We start from the raw sequence: 13,580 nt of genomic DNA, 5'->3' as shown, positions 1-13,580 counted from the left end.
ATAATGCAAACAGTAAGAAACCAAAGCAGATGTTACAAATAAAAAACAAATAATGATATGGTAGATTAAAACACAACCATGTCAATGACTATATGAAATGTAAATAGACTAAGCACTCTAGTTAAAGACAGAGATTAGAACAGTGGATTTTTAAAACGACAATAGTTAATGTTATTTATATGAAATACACGTTAAATATAAATACATACATATATTTAAATTAAAAAGATGGAAAATATCTGCTATGTAAACAATAATCAGAAGAAAACCTCTGTGGTCACATTAATGTCAAAAAAAGTAGACTTCAAATAAAGAGTATGAATAGAGATAAACAGAGATGTTTTATAATGATAACAGGGTCAATGTATTAAATAGACAAAATAATTCAAAACAACACCAAATAACTGAATTTTAGAATACATGAGGTAAAAATTGGCAATATTAAAGGGGGAAATTGACAAATCCATTAACATAGGGGGAGAGTTTAATACTCCTTTCTTGCTTATTGAGAGAAAAAGTAGACACAATTCAGTACAAATAAAATATTTGAACAACACTATCAAACAACTTGTCTGTCATATAGAGGATATTACCTTAAAATTACAAGATATATTTTCTATTCATGTGCATATGAACAATGACCAAGATGGCATTCTGGGCCATAAGCAAATCTCAGTAAATGTTGAATGACTGAAATAATACAGATAATATTCTCCCACCACAAATACAAGAGTAATTTATAATTGTTAATAATTCACAAATCAAAGAAGAAATTTAGAGGAAAATTGAAAAATAAAAGTACAAAATTTAAGTACACAATTAAAAAAAAAAGCTCTTCTTTGTGGATGAATTCCTATCAGTGTTTAGAGGAAGAAATGTAGATTTAAGTTGCTTATTAGAAAAAAAGAAAGTTAAAAATCAATGATATACACTTCCATCTTAAGAAGAGCAATTTGACTAATATCTCATAGTTGGTTCTTTGAAAAGATTAATAAACTAACAAGCATGTAGTAACGCTGATCCAAAAACAGAAGAAACAATACAAATTATCAATTCATTAAAGAAAGAAGCGACAAAACTACAGATTCAACAGAAATTAAAAGATTAATAGAAAAAAATAAACAATCAAAAATATTGATAGCCATGAATTTATAATTAAAAATCTTTCTACAAAAAAATCAAAACAGAAACAACCGGTATGCAATTGGTTAAGGAAACACAATTTTCAGTTTAAAAATTTTGGGGTTAGTAGAAAAATCTCAACTTGCTAGAGGGAGTGACTTTCTCTAAGCCTCTCAGGTAAAAACTTAGAACAAAAGACAGTAGTTAAAGTTTAGTCTTCATGTCCCCCAAATCTGGGCTCTGTATACTAGCATATCTGTTAGGTGGGGATCCTCAGTGGGGTTCTGTTCAGATGTTGTCTTTAGTTTCTATAGGGAAAGCAAATATCCTTGGAGCTTTAACTCCCTTGGCTATTGTTAAGGCTACTATTACCTTCTTGTTTAGCAAGTTACTTAATTACCTCTGGGGCTAGCTAGATGCCTGGAATTTCTCTTTAAAAAAACTCTGGGGTTTTCCTTTATTTCCCTGCTTGGAGTTTTGCAGGACTTCAAAGAAAAGGTCAGGGTGGGGGTCCTTGCTCAGGATCAATCTATCAAACACAAGAAATACATAATGCTAATCTTACTCAAACTCCTACAGAAAATAGGAGGAGGAGGGACCATTTCACAAATAATTTGGTGAGCTAACATAATCCTGATACCACCTTATAGACAAGAATTAAATTGACGTCTATGTTTTAGCAATCCTTAGCTATCTCTCCAGGAAATTCCTCATTGGCCATTCTGCCAAGAGGGACTCCCCACGGTGAATTGTTTGTCACCACCTGATCTTCCCTTCTCTTCTCTCCCAGGCTCTTTACTAAGAACAAAATTCTTGCTCCTTTATAAATCAAATCAAATCAACTCTACCTTTTTGTTTCCCTCACTAATCCAAGCTATTTCCAGACATCCTCACTTTCCTTATCTACAAAGGCCCAACCAAATGTTTTCCTTAAAAATGAGCTCTCTGTCCTGCAGATGAGAAATATCATTCTGTCACATGGCAGAAGCATCTGTAGTCAGATTGTATTTAAAGACTGTTTTTTAATTCCCCATTACATTTCACTACATTTTGAAGTGGTAGTTATTATTAATCTTAATAGTTTGTTCTACTGGAAATAGACAATGGCTTTAGATTTTGTTTTCTTTCTTTGCTTTCCTCCCTTCCTCCCTCCCTTCCTTCCTTCATCCCTCCCTCCCTCGCTTCCTTCCTTTCATCCTTCCTCCCTCCCTCCCTTCCCTCCTTCCTTCCTTCCTTCCTTCCTTCCTTCCTTCCTTCCTTCCTTCCTTCTTCCTTTCCTTTCCTTTCCTTTCCTTTCCTTTCCTTTCCTTTCCTTTCCTTTCCCTTCTTCTTTTTCGTCAACAGGGTAAGGGTTCTTTTTGGTTAGAGTTCTTTTCTCATAATAAAAAATATAAATTACATATATAAGTTGCAGAAACTAGAAAGACAAGAAGAAACATCATTTTTGCTTCAAACATTTGAAGACCACTGCCATGAATATTTTGATTCCAGTTTATTCTCATTCTGCTGTGTTTCTATGGTTTTTTCTCTTCTGTTTTTCTTATTATTGTTGACATAATACGATAGAGAAAATTGACATACTGACTTTTTAAAAATTGGACTTAATGAAAAACATTTTTATGTTGTTATTAAAGTCATGGTTAGTATTTATAATTTTGTATAATATTACATCAATCATGAATAGTTTTTTTTTCTGCTCTTTCTTTAACAGATGTTAAAGCCTCTTGATACATTTTGCTGAATTTCTTCTCCAAAAAGTATACCATTAGCTGCAAAGTATGAGTATCTAGAGTGTCATTAGCACAAGTTAATCTGTTTCACCATTTGGGGTTTTTGGGGGCTATTTTCTTTTCTTTTTTTTTTTTTTTTTTTGCAGTTGCAAGATTTAATAGAGTGAAAACAGAGCTCCCATACAAAGGGAGGGGACCCAAAGGGGGTTGCCATTGCCAGCTCCAGTGCTTGGGTTTATATCCCGATCCTTGTCCCTCCCACTGTGCACTCAGGTAATAGATGATTGGCTATTTCTTTACTCCTGTTTTTGCCTAATTAGCATTTTAGCGAGCTCTCTGATTGGTCGGGCGTGAGCTAAGTTGCAAGCCCCGTGTTTAAAGGTGGATGTTGTCACCTTCCCAGCTAGGCTTAGGGATTCTTCGTCGACCTAGGAAATCCAGCTAGTCCTGTCTCTCAGTCCCGCCTCTCAACAGGAAAACCCAAGTGCTGTTGAGGACGTTAGCCGACAACCACTCTAACTGCTTCCTGTTGAATTGGGGCGTAGTAGGGGTTGTGCAGTTGAGATTTCCTCGGGAGGGGTGCCTTTGATGTCATTAACATCAGAGCATGGGCTAGCAGGCCTGTCCAGGGGTCTACAGTATATCTTAGTCATGGACTGCATCTGGGGCTCCATTTGAAGAATGATTTGTAGTTTTACAGCTTTGATTCTGGAAGAGACAAACTTAACAAGGAGGTTAAAGATACAAGGATTGAAATGTATGGCCTGCAGTGCAGGGGATTACTTGTTTGGCACACTTTACAGGCCCTGACTATCTGCTTGATAGTTTTGAAAAGGCCTGGTCCAGTAAATAATAATTTGGCCACCTGATGGGTGCTATCAATGCCTAAGTGAAAGGTTTGGTGAAGGGTTTTAAGTAATTTCCATTGGTTAGCTGCAGGCAAAAGTATTTTTTCTTCTTCGGTGGCTAGCCATCCCGAGGGGAGGAAACTATGTCTTCGTGAGGTTCCTCATTCTATTTCTTCTGCTGAGTACTGGGGCTTGGTTTCCTGGAGGGGATTACTCCATACTAGGGGTCCTTCTGTAAGCATTTCTAATGGAGGGTCCTGCCTTGCGGCTCTTTTGGCTTCAATATCCACTTGGCAGTTCCTATTTCCCTTTCCTTTCTGCTGACCCTGGCCGTGTAAGACTGCCACCTTTTTAGGTTTCTGTACAGCCAATAGTAATCTCCTAATGGCTTCCTGATGTTTGACAGGTGTTCCCTCGGAAGTTAGGAATTCCCTTTCTCTCCATATTGCTGCATGGGCATGGAGGACTAGGTAAGCATACTTAGAGTCTGTATGTATATTTACCCTCTTTCCTTCTCCTAATTCTAGTGTCCGAGTGAGGGCTTTTAGTTCTGCCAGCTGAGCACTGGTTCCTGGAGTGAGGGGATTACTTTCAAGTATTCCATTATCACTGACCACTGCATACCCCACTTTTCGAAGTCCTTTTTCTATAAAGGAACTTCCATCAGTATACAAGTTGAGGTCGGGATCAGTCAAGGGAATCTCTAAAAGATCCCCTCAAATGGCATAGGTTTGAACAATTACTTGTTGACAGTTATGTTCTATCTTTTCTTCATTGTCTGGAAGAAATGTGGCTGGGTTAAGAGTTGCACAAGTGTGCAGTCGCAGCACTGACCCTTCAAATAATAGTGCCTGATATTTAAGTAAACAGTTGTCTGACAACCACAGGTCTTCTTTAGCAGTGAGTATGCCGTTCACATCATGAGATGTCCACACAGTAAGATCTCTTCCCTGTATTATTTTAACTGCTTCTGATACTACGACTGCTACTGCTGCCACTACCCATAAACAATGAGGCCAACCCTTTGTCACTACATCAATTTCCTTACTCAGGTACGCCACGGGTTGCAAGCTGGTCCCTTGGACCTGTGTAAGGATTCCTAGAGCTATTCCTGTTTCTTCTGTGACATATAAAGAAAAGTCTTGCCCCGTTGGCAAGCTTACCACTGGGGCTTGGGTTAGGGCCTTCTTTAGGGCCTGGAAAGCCACTTCTGCTTTAGGTGTCCATCTTACTAAATGGGTATTGGCTTTCTGAGTTTCCTTAATTAGTGTGTATAATAGCCTGGCTATTTCGTTTTTCATAGTGAAAAGAAAATTCTTATTTCTTTGTTTAAAGTATAATTTTTTTATTTCTTCAAATTTGAATATCTCCTAACGTGTTTGATAATCGGCTTTTATTTTCACTTTTTGTTAATAGGGTTTGTCTTTTTGTGTTTTAGTAATGATGTTTTTAGGCTTTAGTCTCTATGGAACATAATTTTGTTCTATTTTTCAAGGTGAAAATCTGAATAGATATTTTACCAATAACTGACCAATGGCAAAAACAATATTTACTTAGTAGGCTTTTTACTGATTTGTTTTGCTTTTTTATGATATAATACATTTCTATAAGATCTGTTTCTAGAATATCATCATTTTTGGCACATACTACTTTATATTAGTTTGTATATACTTTATAATAGGAGTTATCTCTCTGCAATCCAGTATTCCCAAGTCTATGATTTAACCTCATACATTTGGTTTTACAGATGATTTTAGAATAAATCTGTTCAAATATATATAATGTATATTATATATCTCATTTTAGTTTTGTTTTTGTTCATTATATTTAACTTTTAATTAATTTAGGAAAGATTGAGAAAAATTTATGTTAGAGAATTCAGAAGGAAAGTTTTGAGTAACAGAATCAATCATAGAGGATGTGAACTAAAAGTTCCAACATCAAACTCCTTATAAAGTAGCCATCACAGATTGTGTTAATATTCTTGGGTATCACTTGACAAAAATTATTGTTGCAGTTTCCTTACTCCTTAGTTTAGCAAGGTACAAGTTCTTGATCCATGACCAAGAAGTATAAGGCATGCGGTCACCGGAGAGTGAGTAAGGCAGAGTAGGATTCATTAAGCAACAGAAAAGCTCTCAACAGCAAGAGGGGAGCCGAGAGTGGATTGCCAGAAATGGGGTTGAGTTTGGGTCTTTTATGTGGCAGAAACAAGGTAGTCTTCTGTGTGTTCTGCCTTAATGAGAGAGGTAAAGCTGCCCCCTGTGGGTGTTGCATCTGTGTATGCCTAAGGTTGGCCAGAGTGACTCCATGTTGATTATTACTCATGAGTGCCTAAGCGAAACCCATAGAGGGAGGGTGGGGGCAAAACTGCAATGTTAATGATATTACAACTGGCTCTGGGTCAAGTTAAGGACATTCAGTGGATTTATTTTGCCTTCACCTAAGTTGGGACAGTCCCTTCTGAGCAGACATCCTGGTATAAGAGGAAGTTCTTAACCACATTTCCACCCTGCTACATAGGGGCAGTGCAGATGCATTCCAGCCTCTAACTGCTTCCTGTCTCTAATTCATGTCCCTTCTAATTCATGTAGAAGGGACAATGTGTTGGAGGGACAACAGAGGCCAGAGAAGCAGGAGGCAGGAGGACTGGGTTTGGAACAACTAGGAGCTTAGGTAGACACTGGAGGCTCAGAGGAATGACTGTCTTGTCAGAAAGGCACAGCTGAAATGCAAACAGGATCCAGCTGTTGTCCACCTGCTCACTGTTTAAATTACTAGGGTGTGATGGAGGGTGTAATGATCCCAGCTGGATTAACATCTGCCTCTTTGCCACAGGAAGACAGGGTTCAAGATTAGAGGTCTCACTGATTCCATAAACTCGGAAAAAACTAATTTCAATACAAAACAAAATGGGGTAGTCTCAAGAAAAGAGAGACAACCATGGCTACCATAGAGCATGTCTTAATCATTCTTATCAACTAGTAATGTATATTCTCATGGGAATAAACAATTATGCCTCTTGCATATTATGGGATTCTTGATCACAGCCTCCAGATACTCCCTTTCCATTTGTCTCATCTGCCAGCCTCCCCTGCAGCAGGCATTTGTTACTGCGGGCTTGAGTGTTTTAGTTCTCCCCATGCCTTTCAGCACTTGAAAGTAATGGATGCCTTGTTTTAAAGGAATGTGTATATGTATGGTGGGGTGGGGAATGACTGTGGGTAGGTAACTAAAAGTATCTGTCTATACTTGTGTAATCTCCTGAAGCCTCAATTTCCTGTTCTACAAAATGAGGAAAGCCACAACAATAATCGCATTGGGTTGTTGAAAGAATTAAATAATACCTATGCAGGGCTTAGAAATGATCTTGGCATATTGTGAGGTTTCAGTAAATGGTGGTTCTCATTATTACCTTCAACATCATCATCTTTATTATTATTGGAGAAATTAACAGACATCACGATCCTCATCCTGAAAACCTTTGGGATGTATTTATTACTATGCAAGAGGTGTAAAAGGGAAAAATTGTAGGACTGAGTGACTTGTTTAAAAATATGAAAGAGTCCCTTGTGATAGGACCTCAGATCTGCATATTAACTTCGCAGCTGTAACAGTATTAATTAAATCATTTCCTTCAACATGTAAATAGCTTTTTGATATACATCTGCAGCCAGATTCTCCTGGTGTCCCTACCACTTCCCCTAGGAGTACTTTAAGCATCTTTGGAAGTCTCCAAGGCTGTTTTTCTTGCCACACTTTAAGATCATCAAGGGCACAATTAATAAGTTATTGCTGCTTGTTTGGAAGTTACAAGACTTGAAATAATTTTTTCCTCCTGAGGAATACATTTGGAATTAAATATGAAAACCCATCTTATTTGCTACACTTAAAGATACTGAAAAATAAGTTATGTTAAGAACCCAAGTTTTAATACTTTTATTCCAAAGAAATTAGTCCAATCTGTCTTAATGGCATCTTTTAATTATTTTACATTTAAAATAATTTAAAAATTTCTAGGTACATTTTACCTAGAAAATTTAGGTTAATATTTATCCTAATTGACTTATCTTGAAAGGTTTGGTACTTCCATATTAGTAGTCTTAGAGAATTTTCAATGTGTCACATTTTCATAGAATTCTGAATCCGTACAACTGTGCATGAGCATAACTTTGACATAAAAATGAATGAAAGACATTCTACAAGGACTTATTTTATATTAATCATGAGCTTTGATCAGGGGCCTTCTAAAATCTTACAGGCAGGGGACAGGGGAGGGAAACGGACTAACTCTTACTGATTTCCTACACAGCACAGGGGCTTTCCATCAGTTTTTTTCCATTTTATCCTTACCTCAGAGGTAGACATTAGTATCTTTATTTTATAAATGAGGAAGCTCAGCTAGGAGAGGCTAACTTGCTCAAGGCAAGCAGTAAACTGAGATGTCAGGTCTTAATGCTTCCTTCCGAAGGTCACTTCATTTCCCATTATAGCAAGTTGCTTCCTACACAGAAGGAAAACCCACCTGCATTTGTTTCTCTATTGTCATGTTTTAACAGCTACGCTTTTTCTAACTTGTGGGCATTTTGATTCTTGGAGAAATTTAAGCCATTTCCCCAGAAGGCAATAATAGCACCTTATTGTCCTCTTTTGACTTAAATTGACACCATCATTCATGAGGGTCCTCTTTTTAAATCTTTAGTTGAATAGTTCACCTGAGCAGCCAGGCAGCATCAGTGAAATAGTTCTTCCTCTTCAAGGCTCATTCTTATTACTTACCCTGAATTTTTCCTTTGCACTTACTGGGAAAATTCTTTTTCTTGATCGAGATTCATTTTCCTTCAAGGTTGGATTCTTCTATCAACTTTAGCTTTTGGGCAGGCAATTTCCAGTAAAATATTTTAGACAGTCAATTCAGAGTTCAGTACATGAACAATTGCAGAGGAGACAGAACTTTCAGTTTCCCTCAGCTGCTTACAATCTATCCATTGTCTTTTATAAACATTCAAATATTTTTGCTTCTTGTAGAGTTCTTTTTCTGATGGTAGTTTGAAATTAGATCAAGGATATATAGTATCTTTCCTTTTTTATTTAAACAAATACAACCTACTGAATCTAGTAATGAGTTTTTAAGTCATATTTATATTTTCTTTTTGATATCTTTCTACCTGGACATTTTTCAAAAGGAGTCCTAAAATGTGATGTTTAAAGAGGAATGGAAGTAGGTACAGAATATCTATATTCAGGAATAATATATCTGGCAAACTGTACAAAAATAGCATCCTAGAATCACAGCAAACTATGCCTACTTCTGGAACTACAAGAATAATATCCTATGCACTATACTGTATCCTGAAGTAAATGGGATATCTATCTATATCAATGGACACTTTGGGAAAGATACATATTCATTTCACTAGAATAACAAAATATTTCAGGTTCTGAACTAACATATTAGTAGGTATGTATCCTGCTGAGCTAAAGGAATATTATTGTCTATAATATTGACTGATGATGGTGGTAAGTGGCTGTGAGTATCTGCCCACTTATTAAGGATCTGTAAAGGAAGAATCATCACAATCTGCTTCCAGGTTCTAAATCTAAATGAGAACCAAAGCCTGAAAATGTTTATTGTTATGTTTAGTTCCTGCACAATCTTTATCCAAAGGGACGCAATTATATTCTTTTAAAAAATAGCAAAGCAATGTAAATATAGATATGAATTTCCTATTCCAAAAATTTAAGCTACGTCTTTTCCTTTGGCATGAGTCTAAGTGAACATAACTTCTAAAAATACAGTCCTCAGTTTCTTTTTTATAGTGAGATAATTTGATTCCTCCTGTAGCTTTTCTACAATAAAGAAAATTACAAGCAAGGTTAAACTCAGCCTTATATTTTTCATAAATTTCATCAAATACAAATACCTCAAAAATCTTTATCCTAAAAAGCCAATTTGAAGCTACATTATAAGCCAATGACATATATAAAACACAATCTAAACTACCAAGTAATTGCCACAACCTGGGTAGTATTAAGAGTTTTTAATCAGAAATTTGTATTGTAATCTTATGCCTTTCCACAGGGGTTCAAATCATTTTTTACCAAGGAGCAGATGAATATATTATTCTATCAACAGTAGCTGTATTTCTTATTATATGATTGGAATCACTTATTGAACAAAGCCTATGCAAATATAATTGAAACACTATCCAGAAATATGTTGTCTTTGCTCTTTGTGTTTTATCTTTTCTTCTTCTAATGAAAATATGCCTGAGATCAATATTTAAATATAAACATTTTACCTTTGTATCTAGTTTATTGACTCAACTCATGGGATAATAATCATGAAATGGTTTTATTTCTTCGAATAAACTGTTTCCCCAATCTTCTGCCCCAAACCCTCTTCCTGTTTCATAAAACATTGTATACAGAGTCTGTGACAACTTTGGTCATAAAAAGCTCATTTCATGTCTGATTCACATCTATTCTTTTTTTTTTTTTGAGACGGAGTCTTGCTCTGTCACCCAGGCTGGAGTGCAGTGGCGCAATCTCAGCTCATTGCAAGCTCCGCCTCCCGGGTTCACGCCATTCTCCTGCCTCAGCCTCTCCCAGTAGCTGGGACTACAGGCGCCCGCCACCACGCCCGGCTAATTTTTTGTATTTTTAGTAGAGACGGGGTTTCACCGTGGTCTCGATCTCCTGACCTTGTGATCTGCCCACCTCGGCCTCCCAAAGTGCTGGGATTACAAGCGTGAGCCACCGTGCCCGGCCTCTATTCTTTCTCCTTACAAAAGCTGACCTTGTTTTAGGCCTTGACCTCTCCCTGATCCCGACTCTTCTCTGGGAGAAGAAACAGGAGGTAGTGGGTCTTCTTAATAGCCAGCCTTAAGATTATGCTGGAGGGTTTGAAGGATCCTGATCTCACACTGATGTTGGTCTGTTCCACCTACTGCTAGTGGCCTCTGCTGATCAATCTCCAAACATGGCAAATTCTTCCACTAACTTCAATAAGTCAATATTTATTTTTAATAAGTCTATAATTATTCTAATACATGAAAATGTGTTGACAGTGATTACATAACATTAAGCCATTCTGAGTAGACTCCAACTGCTGAGCTGAATTTTCATGTAAGCATCATTATCAAGAGAATTTTGGTGCTGTGAAGAAAACCACACTTTTATAGCTTATATTCAAATGCTTTTCTGTGTTTTTGAAGACAATTTAAAGCTACTGCTACAGAATTTTTCATGCAGTCAATTGAAGATAAGATCATTGTAGAAGAACAATATGTAGAATAATTATTCTTATAGGTGCCATTAAGATTTTGGATTTTCTTGTGATGTTAATTTGCTTCGAATGCAAAATCTTGGTGTTGTGACATGTCAATTAAGAGTACAGTCTTGATGATGAAGAATTTCTGGTGACATTTGCAACAATTAACAAATTATAAAAGAGACCCTGATAAGCACGTTTTGTGGCATTTATTTAGTTTTTAAAACCAGAATAGCAGTATGTACTACTGGATAGCCTTATAAAATAAAACTGCACTACATGGTGAGATTATGATTGATGAATAGTAAGCTGAAGTGCCCTGCAGGAGCAGAGGAGCCTAAGATAATAATTACTCAATGCTACTCCCATGTATGTTACAGAAGCAAAACGCAAGTCATTTAAATTCTTCAGATAAAATTTTTCCATGTAGACAGTTGAAGGAAAAAATCACAGATAATATTAATCATTTCTAAACAGTTAATTTTGCACAGAGAAAGTTTGTCTCTGAGCCCCATACTATAATGGCATGAGGAATTATAGGCTGAGGCTTCAGATTGAACTTAATTAGTGTCTTGCACACATATGGCCCTAGAAGCATCTGTGCATCTGATTTGTGTTTCCTCTGGTTGTGGTTGTCACTGCAACTTTAATATTGTACCAGCTACCTTAGCATAGGAGTCTGGATCCCTGACTCAGGAAGGATAAGTTTGAGAATGCAAGGTAGGAAGAATTCTGAGAAGATTAAATCAAATATATGAAGAAATATGTGAAAAATGATTGGTCAGATTAGTGTCAAAGCTGAGAGAGGTGGAAAGAGTGATAGGTTTTGTTTTATCTGCAGGAAGCCACTAACAGAATGACAGTTTCTACAGAAACCCTTGTAACAAGATACCCTTTGGTATGAAGTTCCTAACAAGCCAGTGTCTGCCCCACAGCAGGGCTGCCTGGAATGTCTGCTGCAGCACAGAACTGCCCAAGGAAGAGAGTCAGGAAACAGGAGAGATTCTATCCTTCCATGTCCCATCTGAGGACTGATAGAGAGAAAATAGTGAGAAAGTTAGTAGACTGAAGATTGTCCAGAAGATGAGGCAGAACTCGCTGGTCCCAGTAGAGGCCACTGAATGGAGGCAACAAGGTGACAGAATTAAAAAAGAGGAAGCATCCGAGTATCTGGTAAGAATGAGCTAGAATCGCCTTTGCCCTTTGGAAGCCCTCAGCATTGATTCACCTTTGCCTGCTTTCTGATTCAGGAACAACAGTAGTACAGGAAAAATACAGCACACAGCTGTGTGCGTAGTAATTGTCGGTGTGCTTGCATGTTAAAATCAGCATATTGAAGCATCCAGCTGTCTGTGCTCACTTAAAGGTTAGCTTTTGTCTGGAACTTTCATCCCACTACAGAAACCAGATGGAATATCTCACAATCAAATAACAGATGAAGCTGAAAAACAATACAAGCATGTAACATGCAATTCTTCTTTATTCTTGTGGGAGCCACTTTAACTCAAGGTCTCTGAGAACTTATTTATGGAACCCAAATATTTGTAACTCTTAAATTTCTAAAAGAATAGAAATTTAAAAGCATACATTTCTAGGATTAGAATTGGATGGGGAGGACAAAATTTAATTGAAATTTAGCAAACGTCAAAGAAAAAGAAAGAATATCCATTTGTTAAATTAATTTACAAATGGAAAGTATAGCTTTCTGTAAAAATCATACCATTTTCCAAATTTTCTAAGTGTTTAACTATATTCATCAGATCATTCTTTCATTAAACAAATGATGGCAGAAGTTTCTGGTTATTGTCCATAATCTATTCCCCCTTCTTCTGGTCAAGAGTCTAGCAAAATCCTGCTCTCATCACAGGTCCAGGGCTAAAAAGCTCTACTTCTTTGTCTGTGTAGGTGTAGGTATGGTCATCTAAGCAAGTTCTGGCCATTGTGATACATGCAGAAGGACTGTGAGGAACTTCTGGAAGGGCTGCTGTAGAGCTAATGAATTAGAAGCAGACCCAAACTTAGTGACTTAAAGAATACAAATTTGTTCTTCCATTTCTTCTGTGGGTCAGAAGTCTCATGCAGGTCTTAATGACACCTCAAAATCGAGCTGTGAGCAGGGGCTGTATTCCTTTTTGGAGGTTCTGAGGTGACCTTGAGGATGTCAACCACGCATTAGAATGGTAGAGCTGAAAGCAAAATGAGCCTAATAACTCAACAGAGCTTTCAGACCAGCCCTGAGCTGCCTATGACCGGATTTGTTTTACATTAGAAAATGGGTTCAAGCCATTGTTTGAGGGTTTGAAATATGCAACTGAAAATCATGCCTATATCATTCTATAGTCTATTTTATCTAGTATTTACTCAGTTCAAAGCACTGTACCAGGAACTAGGGCTACATCCAGTTGTTGCCCCCCCAAAATATTTAGTATACAGTCTGCCCTCTGAATCTACAGGTTCCACATCCATGCATTCCACCAACTGCAGATCAAAAATATTTGGAAGAAAGCAATAAAAAGTAACAATACAGAACTAAAAAATAATACCAAATTTAAAATACGGCATAACTATTTACATAGTATTTACACTATATTAGGTATTACAAGTATT

At 36.9% G+C, this 13,580-nt stretch overlaps 1 protein-coding gene across 5 annotated transcripts in view; it reads left to right on the top strand.

The window, feature by feature from the left end:
• The window catches only part of NKAIN3 (sodium/potassium transporting ATPase interacting 3), a 1,176,366-nt gene that overhangs the window by 807,821 nt on the left and 354,965 nt on the right, over positions 1-13,580 (top strand). The gene's annotated exons all lie outside the window — the stretch shown is intronic.

This window comes from Symphalangus syndactylus, chromosome 7 (genome assembly GCF_028878055.3).
Source record: "Symphalangus syndactylus isolate Jambi chromosome 7, NHGRI_mSymSyn1-v2.1_pri, whole genome shotgun sequence".
Taxonomy (NCBI): Eukaryota; Metazoa; Chordata; class Mammalia; order Primates; family Hylobatidae; genus Symphalangus; species Symphalangus syndactylus.
The sequence above is the reverse complement of the archived record's forward strand: the minus strand, read 5'-3'. Positions and strand labels throughout refer to the sequence as shown.